This window comes from Chenopodium album, chromosome 1, assembly GCF_948465745.1.
Source record: "Chenopodium album chromosome 1, dcCheAlbu1.1, whole genome shotgun sequence".
In the NCBI taxonomy this organism is placed as follows: Eukaryota; Viridiplantae; Streptophyta; class Magnoliopsida; order Caryophyllales; family Amaranthaceae; genus Chenopodium; species Chenopodium album.
This window is the reverse complement of record NC_137834.1, coordinates 29719443-29740240: the sequence shown is the minus strand read 5'-3', so window position 1 is coordinate 29740240 and position 20798 is coordinate 29719443. Positions and strand designations below refer to the sequence as shown.

The 20798-nt window shown below is 38.2% G+C and overlaps 1 non-coding gene across 1 annotated transcript; it reads right to left on the bottom strand.

Moving 5' to 3' along the window:
* Window positions 1–215: 215 nt before the first annotated feature.
* LOC145565445 (small nucleolar RNA R71) lies at window positions 216–321 on the bottom strand. The gene has a single exon (XR_014095034.1). It is a non-coding gene; the product is annotated as a small nucleolar RNA R71 (small nucleolar RNA).
* Between the last annotated feature and the right edge of the window lie 20477 nt (window positions 322–20798).

Genomic DNA, 20798 nt, shown 5'->3' with positions numbered 1-20798 from the left:
GTTGAACCATCTCAAGGAGTTCAAAAAGTATTGCAACACTATCAAAGTAAACGGAGTTTCTCAAGAGTTCATCCGACTAAAGTTGTTTCCCTTTTCTCTCATAGGACGGGCCTTGGAGTGGTTGGATAAGGAGGTAAAGCCAAACTCCCTAAGAACATGGGACAAAGTCACCAAGGAATTCTTGTCCCGGTTTTACCCACAAAAGAAAACGGCGGAGGCTAGAGCTTTGATTCAAGGGTTCAAGCAAATACCTAATGAAAGCCTTTACGAAGCATGGGAGAGGTATAAAGAGTACCTAAGGGAGTGTCCCCATCACGGAATTCCAACCTATCAAGTCATTTAAATTTTCTATGGTGGCCTAAGTCCTCAAGGCAAATCATGCCTTGATGGGGGAGCCGGAGGTCCCATAATGAATAGGACGGAAGAAGAAGTGGTGGACATTATTGAGGATGTGGTGAAGTACTATAGAGATTGGCAAGATGGTGAGAGGGGTTAAACTAGCAAGAGTGGCTCTTCGGTGTACTCTATAGACCATCTAAATGCGATCAACAACCTATCCTCACAAATGACAAACTTGGGAAAAGAAATTACAGCAATCAAGGCCAAGTTGGAAAGCTCCTCTTCTTTTCAAGCTTCGAATCTTCCCTCCCAATTTAAGGGGAGAGGTACTCTTTCTAACTCTCAACCCCCTCCCTCCTAAAATAATATGCCTAGTGGTTGCTTGTTTTGTGATGCATGTGGATCCTATGATCATGACTTGTAACACCCCCGATTTACTAGCTAATAATAAACAATAAATAAAGGAAAAATAAACAACCTTTAAATAAAATTGCGGAAGCATACTCCTAAATCGGAGGCATCACCGCCACACTCAACAACCTGTCGAGTGTTAAGGCTTACAAAAATCCCAATAAATCTAGGTGAGCTATTTATACAACTTAACAAAATCGTTATAGCAAACTAATCGAACACTTGAGCTCCTTTAGCTACGATCATCACTTGGTTAACCTGCTTAAACAATCTTGACTGCTCACCATTAAGGACAAATTCCAAAATAGATCTTCGCAGGGCCACCATAAAAAAAAGACATGGCCGCAACATAAATAGCACAACAAAACAATACACACGTCAGCAAAAAGCTGAGTAATCACCACTTATCATAACACAAAGAATAATATAATAATTAATATAATTAACTCATTTAAACAATGTAGTTCGAAACTACATTACACATAGTACTCTGGAAATAACCTTTGTTAAACCCAACCTCGAATAATAATACAATCCTTCACCTAATTAACTCATAACCAATAATTGTTCCATGCTCTTTGTTTTATACCTAGCCTTGGACATGGGTATTCAAATAACAAACCAACAAGTATAAAAACTTGAATACTCTCAATAACCAGAAAAAATACCTTAAACCAGATCACATACGGGCCAATTCCCATTGTAGGGGACCATATAAAAAAATAATAAAGATTGTGCCTCATTCTTAACTCATGATTATCATCCGCTTACCACCATGCCAAGGACTAAGGTATACAACGTTGAGCCTCAGACAAAGAACAAAATAATAATTCCTCAACCTTTTGATCTCATACATTGATCAAATAATAATTCACATGATAATAAATAGTATCTCAATATTGGCACATGTTCCCAAATAACATAACAAGATCAACTCAATTCAATTCAAAAACATCTCAACTCTTAGGGAAATAAAACTAGTTCCCAAAAATAATCAAATATTCACCCAAAAACAATACTCTGCACTAACAACCCTAAAACCTCGATAAAACAATACTCCCTATAACAACAACATTAAAACTTTGGTAATAATCAATTATAACCAATAAAAGTAATACGATGCTCATATCCAATCAAATCATATAACACCACGGACTTATATATATATAAATCTTGATCATACAAATAACAAAATTATAAATTTACACATCAAAATACAAACAATACAACAATAATTAATTATTAAACAACTTCGTCAATATGCGTGTGATTACCTTTGACATAGCACAATGAAACAACAATTCAAGGCAAAGTTAGATCAATTGCAATTTGCAGTAGCTTCTATATTGATGTCACAATATAAGTCATCATCATTTAAATCCATAGTCAAGGTAATGGATATTAGAGAATGAAATAATATTTTATAAGAAGAAATAAATTTGGGATTGATTAGCACATCTCACGGCAATTGGAAAACGTCTGCGACTTTACCTTTTTTTTTTTTTTTTTTTTTAATAAAATATCTTTTGAGAGTTAAGAATATTTTTAGGGTTTAAAATACTTTATATACGTTTTGAATTGTACAGTGCTATTTAAACAAGATAGGGTTTTAAAACTTTACGAACTCTAAATAAAAATATGAGACTAGAAAAGTTATATAATAAATAAAAATAAACTTTATACTTATAAGATATATTATATAAAATCATAAAATATTCGGGTATTACAATCTACCCTCCTTAAAACAAGTTTCGTATAGAAAATTTTAGGGTATTACAATCTACCCTCCTTAAAACAAGTTTCGTCCCGAAACTTAAAATAGAAAAATTTGAGAGAAAGTAAAAACTAACAAACCAAAATTTTCTTAATATAATATATAGATAGAGTACTGAAATATTAGGGTATTACATGACTCTTGTAATTGCCTCATGCTTCTCCGGAATGTGGTGATGATTTTGATAACAATGAGAGTGAGCATGTGAACTATGTGTCAAATAATAATGTGCAAAGGTTTGATAATCAAAGAGGTCAATGGAATAGGAATTACCAAAACCAAGGTAATTTTGACAACTATAACCAAGGTAGTGGTTATAGGAACCAAGGGAACCAAGGTTCTTGTGGTAACTATAACAATCAAGGTTATAGTAGTCAAAATCAAAACCAAAATTATGGTAATCAAAACCAAAGTTATGGAAATCATAACCAAGGTAGTGGAAACCATAATCAAGGTTATGATCAAAATCAAAATAGGGGTAATTGGAACAATCAAGGTAAGGGCAATTTTCAAAATAATTCTCAAAGGGAACCCCCACCCGGATTTGTTCCAAAGACTCAAGGTGAAAATTCATATTCACAAACTTCTTCTTCTAGGTTCAATTTGGAGGAAATAATTGAAAATCAAACCAAGTTGTTGAACACATACATGGCCGTTAGTGACAAGAAATTCAATGAGATGATGACCCATAATAAAATGCTCGAAAATAAAATTTCTCAACTTGCTAATGCTTTGAAAGACCAAGAAAGCTCTTCTTCTTTACCTTCCCAAGGCCTAGATCCCAAGAAACTCGTGAATGCTATTGTTACAAGGAGTGGTAAGGTTCTTGAGGAGAGATTGCCTAGGAAGAGTGAAGACAAGGAGGTCCCCAAGGAAGCTTTGGTTGAGAATGAGGGAGATAGAGCATATTTAGATGAGGTTGTGGTTGAGACACCTAGTGAGGTGAGAGTAGAGAAAGAGATTGTGAAACCCAAGCTCCCTTATCCCCAAAAATTCATGAGACACAAATTGGAAGAGCAATTTGGGAGATTTATTGATATGCTCAAATAACTTCACCTTTCTCTACCTTTTACCGATGTGATCAACCAAATGCCTAACTATGCCAAATTCCTCAAAGTCATTTTGAGTGAGAAAAGGACTTGTGATGTTGTGGATACTATCAACTTGACTGAGAATTGTAGTACGATCATCATGAACAAAATGCCACCCAAGTTGAAAGACCCCGGAAACTTCTCCATCCCTTGTGCTATTAACAAGATGCAAATTGATAATGCCCTATGTGACTTAGGAGCTAGTGTAAGCCTAATTCCATATTCGATTTATCAAAGACTTGATCTAGGGGGACTCTTACCTTCTAACATTACCTTGCAACTAGTCGATAGGTCAATCAAGTTTCCAAAAGGTAAAGTGGAAGATGTTCCATTGAGGGTTGGGAAGTTTGTGTTCCCGGTGGATTTTCTTGTACTAGAAATGGATGAAGATTCTACCATTCCTATCATTCTAGGTAGACCCTTTCTTGCTACCTCGGGTGCTATGATAGATGTCAAGAGTGCAAAGATTTTGCTTAAGGTAGGAGATGAGGTCATAGAATTCGATTTGAATGAAAGCATGAAATATCCGAGTTCTTCTCTAGAAAATTGCATGATGATTGAATCTCTTGATCATGTTGTATTTTCCATGCATGAGCACTTGCTCACCTCTAACGATGCTCTTGAGAATGTTTTGTTAAACAAAGATAAGCTAGGTGCACCATGCAAGGAGATGGCATTATATGAGGAATTGCTTAATGGAAGCATGGAGGAAGTGGATGAACAAATGTGCTTGAAGATCTCAAGCCAAGAATCTTTGCAAGTGGCCGCAACAAAAGAAGGTAAAGGTGTGCCTATGGTAGAGCTCAAACCTCTAACATCACACCTTAGGTATGAATTCTTAGGCCCAAATTCCACTTACCCCGTAATTGTTAGTGCATCCTTGAGTGAAAGCCAAGCTCAAGAGTTATGTTGTGTCTTGAGAAAGCACCAAGGTGCTTTGGGCTATACTATTGATGATATTAAGGGTATAAGCCCCGCTTTGTGTACACACCACATAACGCTTGAGGAAGGCACCCTTCCTTCTATTGAACGACAAAGAAAGCTACATCCTCAAATGGGAGAGGTGGTGAAAAAAGAGATCACCAAGCTTTTAGATGCGGGAATCATATTCCTTATCTCAAGCTCTAGGTGGGTCTCTCCGGTTCACGTCGTTCCTAAGAAGGGGGGTATGACCGTAGTCAAGAATGAGAGAGGTGAGCTCATTCCAACTAGTACGGTCACCGGTTGGAGGATGTGTATAGACTATACACGTCTAAATACATCCACCAAAAAGGATCACTTTCCCCTTCCATTCATTGATCAAATGTTAGAGAGACTAACAAGGGCACAAGTTCTATTGCTTCCTTGATGGCTATTCGGGATTTTTCCAAATCCCAATCCACCCGGAAGATCAAGAGAAGACAACATTTACAAGCCCCTATGGGACCTTTTCTTATAGGAGAATACCCTTTGGCCTTTGTAATGCCCCTGCAACTTTCCAAAGGTGCATGATGAGCATTTTTGGAGACATGTTGGAGGAAGAAATGGAGGTGTTTATGGATGACTTCTCCGTAGGTGGGGTTTCATTTGAAGAGTTCCTTGTGAATCTTGAGAAATGTTTGGCACGGTGTGTGAAGGTTAATCTTGTCTTGAATTGGGAGAATTGCCACTTCATAGTGGAGGAAGGAATAGTGCCTGGACACAAGATCTCTCATAAAGCAATAGAGGTGGATAAGGCCAAGATCGAGATTATTGAGAAGCTTCCACCTCCGGTGAAAGTCAAGGGAGTGAGATCATTTTTGGGACATGCGGGCTTCTATAGAAGATTCATCAAGGATTTCTCACTCATTTCCAAGCCCCTTAATGATCTTCTTCAAAAAGATGCTGAGTTTGTTTTTGATGGTAAATGCTTAGAGGCATTTAATAGATTGAAGAAGGCCCTAATCTCTACCCCCATTGTTCAAGCCCTTAGATGGGATCTACCCTTTGACTTGATGTGTGATGCTAGTGATTGGGAAATTGGAGGTGTTTTGGGATAACATGTGGACAAAAAAATTCATGTGATTTACTATATGTCCAAGACACTAAATGGGGCCCAAAAGAATAACACAACAACGGAAAAAGAATTCTTGGCCATTGTTCACTCTATTGAGAAATTCCGGTGTTATTTGTTGGGTTCCAAGACCATTGTCTTCACGGATCATACGACTCTCAAGTATCTCTTTGCCAAGAAAAAGTCCAAGCCAAGGTTGATTCGTTGGGTGCTTGAATTACAAACTTTTGAAATAGAGATTAGGGATAAGAAGGGTGCGAAAAATGTTGTGGTGGACTATCTTTCTCGCCTTGAGGGTGATCAAATTCATGATGATGGTTTACCAATTGAACATAGAATGCTTGATGATGTCTTGTATGCCATTAAGGTAAAGGAGCTCCCATGGTATGCCGACTTGGTGAATTTTCTAGCATGTGGGGAGTTTCCACCTTCTTTCTCCAAGAACCAATGGAAGAAACTCAAGAGGGAGGCAAGACATTACTTGTGGGATGATCCCATCTTGTATAAACTAGGGGTTGATGGCTTGCTTAGGCGTTGTATTCCGAATGAAGAGGTGCCTAGTGTTCTAAAGATGTGCCCTTCGGATCCTAGTGGTGGCCATATGGGTGTTTCCAAAACCGCCACTAAGGTTCTTCAATGTGGTTTGTGGTGGCCACATATCTTTAAGGATTCATGGGGCTTTGTAAAGTCATGTGACCAATGTCAAAGAGTTGGGAATATCTCCTAGCGGAATGAGATGCCTCAACAACTTATTCTTGAGTTGGAGGTGTTCGATGTATGGGGAATTGACTTCATGGGACCATTCCCATCTTCATATGGGAATCAATTCATACTTGTGGCTGTGGACTATGTTTCTAAGTGGGTTGAGGCCATTTCTTCCCAATCAAATGACCACAAAGTAGTGTGGAAGTTGTTCAAAAAAATCATCTTCCCAAGGTTTGGTGTGCCTAAGGCTATGATAAGCGATAACGGTTCTCATTTTGTTCACAATGCCTTCCAAAAGATGTTGAGGAAACATGGAGTTCATCAACGCTTTGGCCTTCCATATCATCCTTAAACGAGTGGCCAAGTCGAGGTCTCCAATCGTCAAATAAAGCTTATTATTGAGAAGACGGTTGCAAGGAATAGAAAGGATTGGTCGGACAAGTTAGATGATGCTCTTTGGGCCTATAGAACGGCTTTCAAGACACCTATTGGCACCACTCCATATCGCCTTGTATATGGAAAATCATGCCATCACCCGGTGGAGCTTGAACACCGTGCTTTGTGGGCAATGAAGAAGATAAACTTTGATTTAGAGAGTGCGGGGGAGATAAGGTGGTTGAATCTTCATGAGCTAGAGGATCTTAGACTTGATGCTTATGATTGTGCTAGCACCTACAAATCTCGTTCCAAGGAAGCTCATGATAAGCATATTGAGAAAAAAGAGTTTTGTGTTGGTGATAAAGTCCTCCTCTACTGTAGAGAATATTTCAAGCATTACTCCAAACTTGAATCCCACTGTGATCATACACTAAAGTACGATGGCGTCCAAAGAAAAAAGAAGATAGAGCAAAAGAGTCGCCAACAAGTTTTAGGAACTTGTAAACAGTTCACAAGGTGAAGGTTACACCCCTTAATGATCCCCTAGATCGTTAACTCCAATAGGTCTGGAACCATGACTGGTAGTTCGGGGATGAAGGTACAAATCCAACCTAAAAGAGATTGAACCTGTCCTAATAATAGACCTCTACTTTATTCTGATCGTATTCATGCGGAAATTTCATGAAATGCCCCTGAGTAATTTTTTTATTCACCAAATACCCATCAAAACTTTCAAATTCACTAAATACTCCTGAGTTTAAAAAAATTTCACCAAATGCCCTAAATCACTAACGGCGGTTAACACCGTTAGTCATTAATGACTAATACGCCACGTGGCAGCCTCTAATTGGTTGTTGTAATATAAATAAATTAATTATTAAAAAAACTTTAAAAATATAAAAAAAAACTTTAAAAAAAAATTAAAAAAATACCCCCACCACACCCTAGACCCACCCGCCCCACCACCAGCCTGCCAGACGGCGCCGGCCAGCTCCCAGCCGGAACCGGCGCTGGTCGCCGGCGAGGCCAACCCCCCCACCCTCGACACCCCCTCCCCTACCCCCAGCCTCCTCTCCCTCCGTTTCCCCTCCCCTTAAACCCCTCCCCATCCCTCGAAACCCCCCCTCCTTCGCGGCCGGCGTCCAAACCCCCTCCCCGGCGCCGGCGAACCATTTTCGCCCCACCCCCCGCCACCCCCTTTCCCCCCTAAACCACCACCCAAAAAACAAAAAAACCCTTTAATCGAAAAAACCCCAAATCGAATTCTAGGGTTTCGATTTGGGGGTTTTTCGGTTTTTAGGGTGGTGGTTTTGGGGGGAAAGGGGGTGGGGATGGCGGGGGTTGGGGTGAAAGTGGTTTGCCGGCGTCGAGGAGGAGGTTTTTTTTTTTAAAATTTTTTTTTATATTTTTAAAGTTTTTTAATAATTAATTTATTTATATTACAACAACCAATTAGAGGCTGCCACGTGGCGTATTAGTCATTAATGGCTAACGGTATTAACCGCCGTTAGTCATTAAGGGCATTTGATGAAATTTTTTTAAACTCAGGAGTATTTAGTGAATTTGAAAGTTTTAATGGGTATTTGGTGAATAAAAAAATTACTCAGGGGCATTTCATGAAATTTTTGCGTATTCATGTGCGCTTTCTGACTAACATGCAATGAATAGGATTACCCTAAACCTGTTTATCTATGTTGGTTGAATATTAATGCACAAATAAACTATTATTGGCGATCACTTGAATTATAATCATATTAACCCTAAACAAGATTATCAATTATCTTATTAAGCATGATTACAAGTACCAATTCCTTTTAAACATGCATAAAAGATGTGATCAAGCAATAACAATAAATATGATTAAGCAATATAATAATAACAATTATATATAAGTTATCCGTCAATTAACAAATAATATGAAATAATTCGTAAATTAACAAATTACATGAAACAATTCGTAAATTAACAAATTATGTGAAATAATTCGTAAACTAACAAATTACGTGAAACAATTCGCTAATTAACAAATTACGTGAAATTATATAATTCGACACAATAATAATCATAATCATAATTATCATAATCATGTTCAAGCATAATATTAATAGCAAGATCTTAGGCATGATACTAACAAGATTAATAACAAACCCTAGCATGTCACTAAGCAATGAAAATCAAAGCTTTAGCCCTAACATGATAATAACATGAATATTAGAAAAGAATATAGGAAGCATCGCAAGAATCACAGTTGTCATATTTGATATTAAAATTATAGTTGTTACCCTAAACATGATATTAGGAAGATCAAAACACCCTAACATGACACTAGGAATCATAATAACAACCTAGACATGATTTCTATATCATAATATCAATAAATCAATTAAAGCACTTATTTGGATGCCTCGTATCTCTTTCTAATAACAAAATACACGCGTTAGTAACTTCAAGGAAAATAATAAAATCAAACAATTATAATAAATAATTGAAATAGAGAATAGGGACCAAACCCTCAGAAATTAAAACCTTTCACGTCTAGGGAGAATAAAACTTCGAATTATGCTAGGTGTGTCTTGGTCTAGTGAATGCGGAATTTTGTAGAGAAAAGAAAAGAATTCTTAAAAATAAGAAAACTAGAGAATATTTGAGAATTAGAGAGAATTGATATTTGATGATTGTTGATGATAATTCGTGATGAAAAACGGAGGTTTTAGGAGGCTATTTATAGAGAAAATAAGCCAAACGTATAGAAAAAAAAATTGGAGTTTCAAAAAGAATAAAACATGAACGCAGCGTCAAACACGCGTGTAGCACCTGACGACAAGCATTAGCACCTGACGCTAAGCATTCTTTTCGTCAGACGCTAATAATCAGTTTCACACGTTTTTGTTTTTATCATATCTTTTGATTCGGAAGTCCAAATAAGTCAAATAATATGTCGTTGGAAATCTCTTGAAGTATAATTTCCAACCCAATTAGAATCAGATTAAAATCTTATGTAGATAAAAAAATATGGCTAAAATAGTAGAAGGGTGTCAGTTTTGGATAGAGTTTCATATCTTTTTCGTTATAGCTCGGATTTAATATTATAATATATCATTGGAAAGATAATTTCAAGATCTATCCAACATATAAAATTTGGATAAATATTATGAGGCACAAAAATAAAATCTGAATATATTCCACTTCGTACAAAACAAGGATTCTAAAAAGGAGTAGTTTTATTCAATTTCAAACTCTTTGAAACATAATTATCAATCCTAACTCCATTAGAATTTAAGAGAGCCTTCTAGAATATTCTAGAAAAATATAATCAATCCTAATAGCTTTAGGAATGATAATTAATAATAGGCCCTCCTCTAGATCATTGGGCCGCATATAAAAACCAAATCGGGCCCAGTTTAGTATATTGGCCATAACTTCCTCATTATTCATCGGAATTGGGCTTATAATATATCGTTGGAAAATTCTTTTCAAGACCTATCCAAATACACTATTATTGGACCCATATCATGGACCAAACTAAACTGGAATGCACGTTTTTCATAAATAAGGCAAGAAAAGAAATATTTTAAAAAACAGAAAGAAGAGATATTTTAATAAAAACATCCTCATCACTAGACTTTTCACACTTTCGCTTTGTTCGATAATCAAATGACATGAAAGGTACTCATCACTGGGTTTGGTTTTGGGGAGACACAATTGGGTGTCTACATCTATAATTCAAGATTGAAGTTGTTTCTCGGAAAGCTAATGTCAAGATGGAGTGGCCCTTTCTTGGTGAAAGATGTTTTTGCTAATGGTGCCGTGGAGATTTCTTCTTTGGATTTCTCATCTTCTTTCAAGGTGAATGGTCATCGGCTCAAGAGATATTTTGATGGAGTATTTGTTGGTCTTATTCGTAAAATGATTCTTTTCAAGCCACCTTGAGTGGGGTGGTAAACGTCGACCTAATGACATTAAACAAAAGCGCTTACGGGATGCAACCCGGATTCTCAACTCTACTCTCTTTTCTTTACTTTCTTTTATTTTTCTTTGTTGATTTTTTCTCTTACCTTTCCTTGTGTTTTTGTTTTGTTTTGTAGGTTGCCTTCATTCATCATCTATGGACTTATTATGTTTGATGAGGATGGAAAAAGGAGAATTTGGAGTGCAGGGGATAGGGAACCCCGTGGGCTTGGAGAGCCCTCGGGTGCCCTTGCTTTAAAAAGAGGGAAATTCGATCAGGAACTTTCTTCGGTCTCTCCACGGTCTCCCCGCAGGCGCGGGTGCCTTAGAGAGGGCGCGGGGAGAATTGGAGAGGGCGCGGCCTATTTTGTCAAAAATGGATCAGGAACTCTCCGCGGTTGCCCCGCGGGCTCCCTGCGGGCGCAGCAATCCTGAAGAGGGCGCGGAGATAATTGGAGAGGGCGCAACCCCATCAAAGGTAAAAAATCGATTTTTTTCCAGAATAGGCCCGCGGTTGCCCCGCGGTCTCTCCGCGGGCGCGGGCGCCTGAGTTACATAGTAGGTCGACTTTCCCCCCTCTCTCTCTCCTTTCTTATTTTTCAATTCCCCCTTATTTTTTCCCTTTCTCTCTTTTCCTCCTCTCAAACCCTAACCCCTAAATCATCTTTATCACACAAATTCACTCAAATTCATCCTTGTTTTCACTCAATTTTCCATCACAATTTCCTTCATACTCCATTTTCATCACGATTAGTCTCTTTTCTCGTGGTTTTTCGGGAAATTCGAGTCCTAGACGGGTTTTTGAGCTTAGTTTGAATCTTCAATCTTGGTATACTTCTAACCTTTGTTTTATTTTTTTCAATTTCAATTGATTATTATACATTGGTTTTGGTTTGCCTTGATTAAGCATGACTATGATGTTTATGGTAGTTTGTATGGTGATTTTGGAATTATTTTGAGTGATTTGTGCTTATTTTTGTGATGGATTGTTAATGTTGTTGGTTGTTGTTGGATTTTTGGTTGTTTTGTTGCTTGTAACAGGTACTTTGTAGTTTGTGGTGGTTTTGGGTGGTATTGTGAAGGTGTTAGAAAAATTGGTGGTAGTGTTGGTGTTGATTTTGGGTGATTGTGTGGTTTCTTGTGTTGGTTGAGCTAGTGACTATGGATTTGTTAAGGAAAGTTAAGAGTAGCAAGAAAAGTTCAAACCAATCCCCCGGCCAATCTTCCCAAGGCCAATCCTCTCGTAGCCAACCTTCAAACACGGAACCTCCTCAAAACCAAACTACTCAAGATGATACCCCACCTCCTCCTTTACCTCCTCTCAAATTTCACAATCGGTCTAAACATGTCCCTATCTATAACAAAATGAAATCCCGGAAATTTAGACCTACCCGCAACTATCTTCCCGATGATATGGTCAAATTAGGAGTTGATGCCGATCTTGACATCTTACTCCGTAACCTTGGTTTGTATGAGTTTGTAAAGTCATCTCCGCAAACCTATTTGGAATCGTGCATTGAGTTTTTCTCCACCTTTGAGTATAATAGGGCGGGGGATACCGACTATATAATCTCTTTCCAACTATTCAATTCCAAGCATACCATGAACCTTGTCGAATTCAATAAAGCCCTTGGCTTTAACCCTAATACCGACATCTATGAGCCCTTGGTTGCCCTTCTCAAGTCTGATTACAATGAGGTTGCATGGTGGAGACCCATAGCTAAAAATAAGGTGTTTAACTCTAAGGATTCACTTTCTAGTGAGATCATTCACCCAGCTCTTAGAATTCTTCATCGGGTTCTTGGCTATGCCGTGTTTAATAAGCAAGATCTTGGGAAGCTTTAGAGGGAGGAGATCTTAGTTCTTTGGTGGCTACAAGGCCGGATTTGGGGCCGAGGTTGAATTTTGGGTATATTTTCATGAATTGGTGTCAAGTAATCATGAATGGGAAGAAGACGGGTGAGATACATTTTTGTGGTATGGTTACTAGATTGGTGCATTATTTCAAGCAAGAACGTTTCTTGAAGTCTTGCACTCCGATTGGAGGGAGTGAAGACATGTATTTAGATTTAAAGCAACTTAACACTTTGCGCTTCATTACTAAAACTAAGAGAGACGGTGTTTATTCTTGGCTAGTGCGTAATGTGCACCATTGTTTACTCCCAAACCCGGCTGCCACCTCAATGAGAGGATAGGATTGTTTGGAGGATTCTTATGGATAATGGGAGAGTTGAGGATGATATGGAGGAGGATGATGATGATGTGAATGATGGTGACGATGATGATGATGATGGAGAAGGTGGGGAAGGAGAAGGTGGAGATGAAGAAGAAGAAGAAGAAGAAGAAGAAGAAGAAGAAGATGAACAAGAACAACAACAGCAACAACAACAATTCCAACATGAACAACAACAACAACCGCAGCAAAGAAGAAGAAGAAGACGACAACATCAACAACAAGACTACTAAGGAGATGCCTATCTCCGTGAGATGGAGGCTATGCGTGAGCATATGGAGCGCATGCAATTGAGCATGCAAGGTATGTATTCCAACCATCAAACTTTGTCTTTTTAAACTAGCGCCCTATATGACGCTAGTGTCTGTAGGGGGGAGGTCACTCCTCCGGTGAACTACCCATATGTACCGCCCCAACAATGGCCGGTGCCATCTTGGGGTGGTGACAACCTCCCCACGTACCCCTATTGGCCCGGGGTTACACACCCCGATGAGCCAAGGCGTGACTTCTTAGATGAGTCCGGTCATTATGACTACCGGGTTTCGGGGAGGGGGGGGGGAGTGATAATCGGGGTGACCCCGACTACTACTATGTTCACCCCACTCACCCCGAGCTCTGTATGCAGCCCGAGCCATTTGACCAACTTTCCACATCCCAACTTGACCTTTTCAAGGGTCGTTATGGGTTTCCTCGCGATTTTAAAAGAGGCTGGGATGTGGGTGATGGTGGTGCCGACCCTAGTGGCCAATAGTTTCCCCCTTGGTTGTTTGATTCCCTTTTTGTTTCTCCCTTTTAGCTTTGCATGTTTTTGAGCATCGCGGTCGATGCCCTTATTTTGTGAGGGGGGATTCAAAAAGGATGTTTTAGGGTAGGTTTTGGGGGAGGCACCTTGGACTCATGGGGATGTGTTTGAAAAGGCTTTGATGGATTTTTCTTGCTTCGCTCTAGGTAGTCTAGTTTGTATGATGTTTGTCTTGTTGTCTTGGTATTGATGATGATGTTTTGAGGTTTCTTTAAATGATGATGATGGTTTCTGTAGGTTTTTGTACATAGTTTTTGAGTAAGTTTTCTTTTGTTTGCTTTTGTTTGGACGTTACTAACAATTTCATTTTGTAAATAAACCTTTTCTTTTTCTCACTTTGCTTGTAGCTTATGCTTTGGTCTTCGAAGCTTCTTGAAGGAGGTCGTTCTTGCTCCTTGGTTATTGTAGCATAGCTTGGATGCTTGGTGAGACCTTTCTTGTTTTATCTCTTTACTTTTATTCCTTTACTTTTCTTGGTTGCTTAGATTAGGATTAGTTTTAGGGGAGTTGAACGATTCGAGGATGTATGATTATAACACCTAGTGTGTTTGGGGTCTTTGGCGATGTGGCCATTTAACCACTTGTATGTCGATTGGGAAATACATGTTATGATTGCATCTTTGTTATCCTACTTTTCCTTTACCTTTGCTTTCCATCTTTTATTCTCTTTTCTTTTCTGTTCTTGGTTTTGTACATAGCTTTTTGAGGCTTTATTTTTCACTCTTTCTATTTTGACTTGGACTTGTAAACAATGGACTCTTGCTTTTCAATAATAATCTTACTAGGTGGTCATGGTTTGCACGGTTTGAGAATACGTTTGGTTGATTCTAGGATAAAGCATGCTAAGATAGCTGTCTAGAACTAGGGGGATCATGAAACCGGATTTTACTTGTTTGTGGCATGTTGGTAGTTGCTCCCTATCTTCGATTTGACAACCTTAGCGAGTTTTTGCTACAACCATGTGAGATTCATACTTTTTCAAGCTTTCAACATATTCTTGCATGAGCGGCGTTGATCCTTGACTTTCGCAAACCTAATCTTGAATCTTAACATATGATTCCTAAGACCGAGACCGAACCAACTAGGGAGGACAAAGACATCTTTTTGGGGAGGTATTTTTCCTTTTTCTAGGATAGTGTACTTATTTTCCTTTTGGTTTTTGGGATACATTTGCTTACTTGCTAGCCCTTAGAGCATTTTCCCTTCTTTTCGAGTCACATCTTTAGATCTTGAGCCTTTTGTTTCATTTTCATTTTCATTTTTGGTTTTTGTGAAGCAATGGTCATTGTTATTGGAGATTGTGGTCTATAAGTTTGGAACTTGGTTCAAGTTTGTGAGCAAGTTTGTGTTGTATATACATTATGAATAATGGCATATGTCTAGTAAAAATCCATCCCAATTCAAAAAGGCAAGGACAAAATAAATGCAAGTTTGACAATAAAAGTCGTCCAAAGTTTAAAGAGGCGAGGACAAGCACTACTAAAGAAAGAAAACAAAAGAGAAACAATAAATTAAAAAAAAAATTAATAATAATAAAAAAAAAGTGAAAAAAAACAAAAATGCAAAAATATTTTTGTGTGAGTACTCTTCCTTTTTGAGCATTGAGGACTATGCTCCATTTAAGCTTGGGGGGGGGGGAAGCGTTCTCATGCTTTTTGTGTATATGTTTGTGATTTCAGCTTTGAATAAGCTTGGGGGTGTTGGTATTTTTGTTTGGTGATTGCTTAGTTATGGTGTAAATAAATGCGCAATCTTTGCTTCACAATTTAGGTTAACCACCAAATTTTAAATTTAGCCTACCTTAACCCTTTTGCCTTACGTTATAACCTTTGGGAAGACCTTTTGACCTAGGGGTTGAGTCATTCATCGGTGGAGGGAATCATGGGTTATAGACTAAGGAAAGGGGATGCGAAGTCAAGTAACCAAAAATTTGATCATTTTCCGGTTCCTTCGCGTAATCTATGAGACGCTCACTAAGGATAGATATGAGATTAGTAGGGGGAATGCGGTAAGATCGTTTGGGATGAAAGTGGAGTGTGACAAATAGTTCCTAAGCTTAGCATATTTATGTTTCAATCAACCTTAGGTATCTTATAATGTGCATACCATGATTAACTTTAGAAAGGTTGTTATTCATTTGAATTATAGTCACTTTGTAAAGTCCATTTCACAAATATTTTTGATTAACTGTTTTTCAAATTTTTCTTTTTTTTTTCTTGTATCTCGCCTCATTTTTGCTTCTTTTGTTTTGTTTAATAAGAGTTATAGGTTATCTCTAGGAAACTTGTACGAGAGCATCACTCGTCCTCTAGGGCGATCTAGGGGTTTAAATGGCTTGTCTTTTATTGCTAAAATTGACCGTGATTCCTACGAAAGTGAGATAGTGTATATTCTCACCTCCTTCTTTTTCTTTTTATTTTGAATAAGCCCTTTTTTTCCTTTTTAGCCTTTATTTTGCTCGGGACGAGCAAAAGTCTAGCTTGGGGGAATTTGATGAGTGTCATTTATGGCACTCATAGGGTAGTATTTTAGGATGATTTCATCCCTTTTTCATGCTTTCTTATCTTATTTTTAGTCCTTTTTCCTTTAGTTCCTCTCTTTCCTTCTTTCTTTGTGTTTTTTGTGTTTTGTTCGTGTTTTCCTTTTATTTGGCCCTTTTTCCCTTTTATTCCTTTCCTTTGTTTGCTCTTGTAGGTACCTAGGAGTTGTCTTTGCAAAGGGATCAAGATGTGCTATTTTGACTAAGCAAGGAGGAAGCAATCTGCTCAGAGAGGGCTTGGAGAGGGCTTAGAGAGGGCTCAAAGAGGCCTCGGAGAGGGCATCAGCTCTTACCAGGTTACCGCGGGCGCGGGTCCCAAAGGGCGCGGGCGCGGGCTCGATTGCTCCAAATTAGCCAAAATCGACCACGAACTCTCCGCGGTTTGGCCGCAGGCTCCCCGCGGGAGCGGGTAGATTGGAGAGAGCGCTCCAAATTAGAGAGACCGCGACCCTCTGACCACCCTTTGGGAGTAGGGGATTCGCCGTGCCCTTGCCGCGAGCGCGGGCTAGTAGACCCGCGGGCGCAGGTGTTGCCCAGATAGCCCGCGGAGTTTGTTATGGGTTCCGTACCTATTTCCCTGAGGGCGCGGGGTTTCTTAGAGAGGGCGCGGGGATCCTTTTTTCCTTCTTTGCCTATAAATACACTTGTAATTCCTTTTTGAAAACTAACTTTTAGATAATTTTCATTAGCTTAGTTTTAGAGAGAGAAGTTTGAGAGAAGTTAGAGAGAAGTTCTTGGTTCTGGATTTGTATTTTTACATTGGATCAATTGTGCTTGGATTTCTTCATCTTCAATCATTAATATTAGTGAGAATACTTCTTTTAGTTCATCTCTTTACTTGTCTGTTTTAGATTCATGTTTGATTGTTTGATTTCCTTGGATTTGAATTTGATACTGTAGTTGATATTGTTTTCTCTTGATTTTGATTTAGAATGATGATCAATGCAATTTCAAGCGATATGTTCTTGAATTACACCATGATTAGTGAGTAGATTAGTTGCTAGGGAGAAGGGGAAGCATGCTTGATTGATAATTTGTGCTAGTTGATGATCATTGATTGATTGAATTGTTGCAATTAAATTGGTTGACATAGTTTTGCATTTGATTAATTAGATGAGGAATGATCAACCTTTAAGATTAATCTAGATTGCATTGCAATTCGTAATGACATGAACCATCAATTTGAGAATTTTTTTAATTGATTGTGTTTGATTGTGAATTTCCTTGATTAGCCATTCATAGTGACCACTAGCTTGGCCTCTAGGAAATAGCTCTTGAATTTTCTTGATTTCTACTATAGTTTGTCCTTTGCAATGCTTGAATCAATTGAATGAACTATCAATTAGCATGATTATTGATCTTGCATGTGGAACCTATATTCCTAGTGTTTAGTTTCTTGAATTACTTGATTAATCTAGCTTTGTTACCATAGTACCAACCATTTTCTCACTACAATCTTCGAAGTAGCTTAACTTAGGCTATAGTTAATACCGACTCACTCCTTTGGGTTCGACCCTATACTTGCCTTATACTTGTATTAGGTTTGTTTAGGATGTTGTAAATTTTGTTTGATTTATGGATAGACAATTGACGACTCGTTTATTCCTCTATCAGGTAAGCAACATTATTTCACATTTCCATGACTTACCTTGTGGTGGACATGCAGGTCCTACAAAAACGGCCGCAAAGATTTTACAATGTGGTTTCTATTGGCCAACCTTGTTCAAGGACGTGTACTCATATGTCAAGGCTTGTGATCGTTGTCAATGGACCGACAACATTTCAAGGAAGAACGAGATGCCACTTAACAACATACTCGAGGTCGAGTTGTTTGACATGTGGGGGATAGATTTCATGGGACCATTCCCTTCTTCTAATGGAAATCGATACATTTTAGTGGCCGTTAACTATGTCTCAAAGTGAGTAGAAGCATTCGCTACTTGTAGGGAATAATTTCAAGCCTTCAAAATCCCACTAGCTTGAACCCCACTGTGATCATACACTAAAGTACGGTGGCGTCCAAAAGGGAAGAAGATAGAGCAAAAGAGTCGCCAACAAGTTTTTAAGGAACTTGTAAACCGTTCACGAGGTGAAGGTTACACCCCTTAACGATCCAAGAGATCGTCAACTCCATAAGGTCATGAACCAAATAAGGGTTCGGGGATGATGGTACAAATCCAACCTAAAAGAGATCGAACCTGCCCTAATAATAGGCCTCTACTTTATTCTGCTCGTATTCATGTGCGCTTTCTGATTAACATACAATCAATAGGATTAACCCTAAACCTTTTTAATCTATGTTGGTTGAATTTAATGCACACATAAACTATTATTGGCGATCACTTGAATTATAATCACAATTAACCCTAACAAGATTATTAATTATCTTATTAAGCGTGATTGCAAATACAAATTCCCTTTAAACATGCAATAAAGGTGATCAAGCAATAACATAAATATCAAGCAACATAATAAATAATAATCATGATAATAGTAATATCGATCATAAATCATAATCATCATCATGTTAAAGCATAGCAAGATCCTAGGCATGATACTAACAAGATTAATAACAAGCCCTAGCATGTCACTAAACAATAAAAATCAAATCTTTAGCCCTAACATGATACTAACATGAATTAATATTAGGAAGAATATAGGAAGCATCGTACTTTTAATCATACTTGATATCAAAGTTACCCTAGACATGATACTAGGAATCAAAATAACAATCTAAGCATAATATCTACATCATAAAGTCAATTTAAACCATTAAAGTACTTACTTGGATGCCTCGTACCTCTTTCTAATAACAAAATACACGCGTTAGTAACTTCAAGGAAAATAATAATCAAACAATTAAATTAAATAATTGAAAAAGAGATTTGGGACCAAACCCTCAGAAATTAAAACCTTTCACGTCTAGGGCGAAGGCAACTTCGAATATGGCTAGGTGTTTCTAGATCTTGCGAATGCGGAATTTTGTATTAAAAAGCAAAGTTTAGAAAAGAATACTAAAGAATTAATATTATTGAGAATTGATGAAAGAAAGATGATGAATGAATGAAGAGAGTTGATGAAAGCTAATTACAACTAATTGTTGATGAGAATTCGTGAATTGGTGAATGAAAGATGTAGATGATGAAAACGGAGTTTTTAATACGATATTTATAGAGAAGATCAGCCAAAAAAGATAATTTAACAAAACAGAGTCTGAAGATCACAAAACAACCTTGGCGCCAACCCTGGCTAGTTGGCGCCAGCACCAGTGGCTAGCGCCAGGCGCCAATGGCTAGCGCCTGGCGCCAATCTTGGTTCCAGGCGCCAAGGCTTGGGGTTGGACGCCAAACTGTTTTTCAACGCGGTTTCGAAAATCTGATAAATTTACCGTACTGTAAGATAAAATAATATAATTCCTTCGAAAATGCTATTTGATCTTGATTAAAACTCTGAAAAGTCCTAATTGAATTAGGAATGATAAGAACCTTCTAGAATGTTCTAGAAGACTAAAACCATTCCTAATTGCATTAGGAATGATAAATTATATTAGGCCCTCCCCTAGATCATTGGGCCGTACATAAAGCTCAAATCGGACCCAGTTTAGTAAATTGGCCATAACTTCCTCAATATTCATCGGAATTGGGCTTATAATATATCGTTGGAAAGGTCTTTGCAAGCCCCATCCAACTACACCACTATTGGACCCATATCATGGACCAACAAAACTGTATTGGCTGTTTTCTTAAAATAAAGTTTTCAAAAACAGGGAGAAGAGAAAAGAAATAAAAACTTTCCGCAACACTAGACCTTTCCACACTTTCGTTTCATTTGATTATGATTCGACGTGAAAGGAACTCATCACCGGGTTTGGTTTTGGGGAGACACAAATGGGTGTCTACAGAAGCCCCCACTTTGACTGAGTTTGGAGAAACGCAAGTTCCGAAAACTAAAGTCAAAGTATCGATAGGGACGGAGAATGATTCAGAACGTTCTGCGATCCTAAATCAATCTTGCAACGCCGATAACTGCAAAACTAGCATTAGTTAAAACAGATAAAAGAGTTAAGAAATGCGTATCTTGCACCGTCGAGCACACGTCTCTGAAAGTAACCGATTTGCTGCTTTACTGTTTTTTTGATGACCTCCTGCAAGCTAGAGAATGCCATCCTGCTGTTTCGATGTTCACTCGTCCCTGAACAAAGAGTTTCTTTTTTATATGTTCACACGTCTCTGAACAAAGAGCTTCTTTTTGATATGTTCACGCGTCTCTGAACAAAGAGCTTTGAAAGAAATGTCCACGCGTCTCTGAACAAAAGAGCTTGAAAGAAATGTCCACGCGTCTCTGAACAAAAGAGCTTTGAAAGGAAATGTCCACGCGTCTCTGAACAAAAGAGCTTGAAAGAAATGTCCACGCGTCTCTGAACAAAAGAGCTTTTGAATGATATGCCCACGCGTCTCTGAGCAAAAGAGCTTGAATGAAATGTCCACGCGTCTCTGAACAAAAGAGCTTCGGTGCTTGAATGTTTGTTGTGATAATGTTCTGAAGA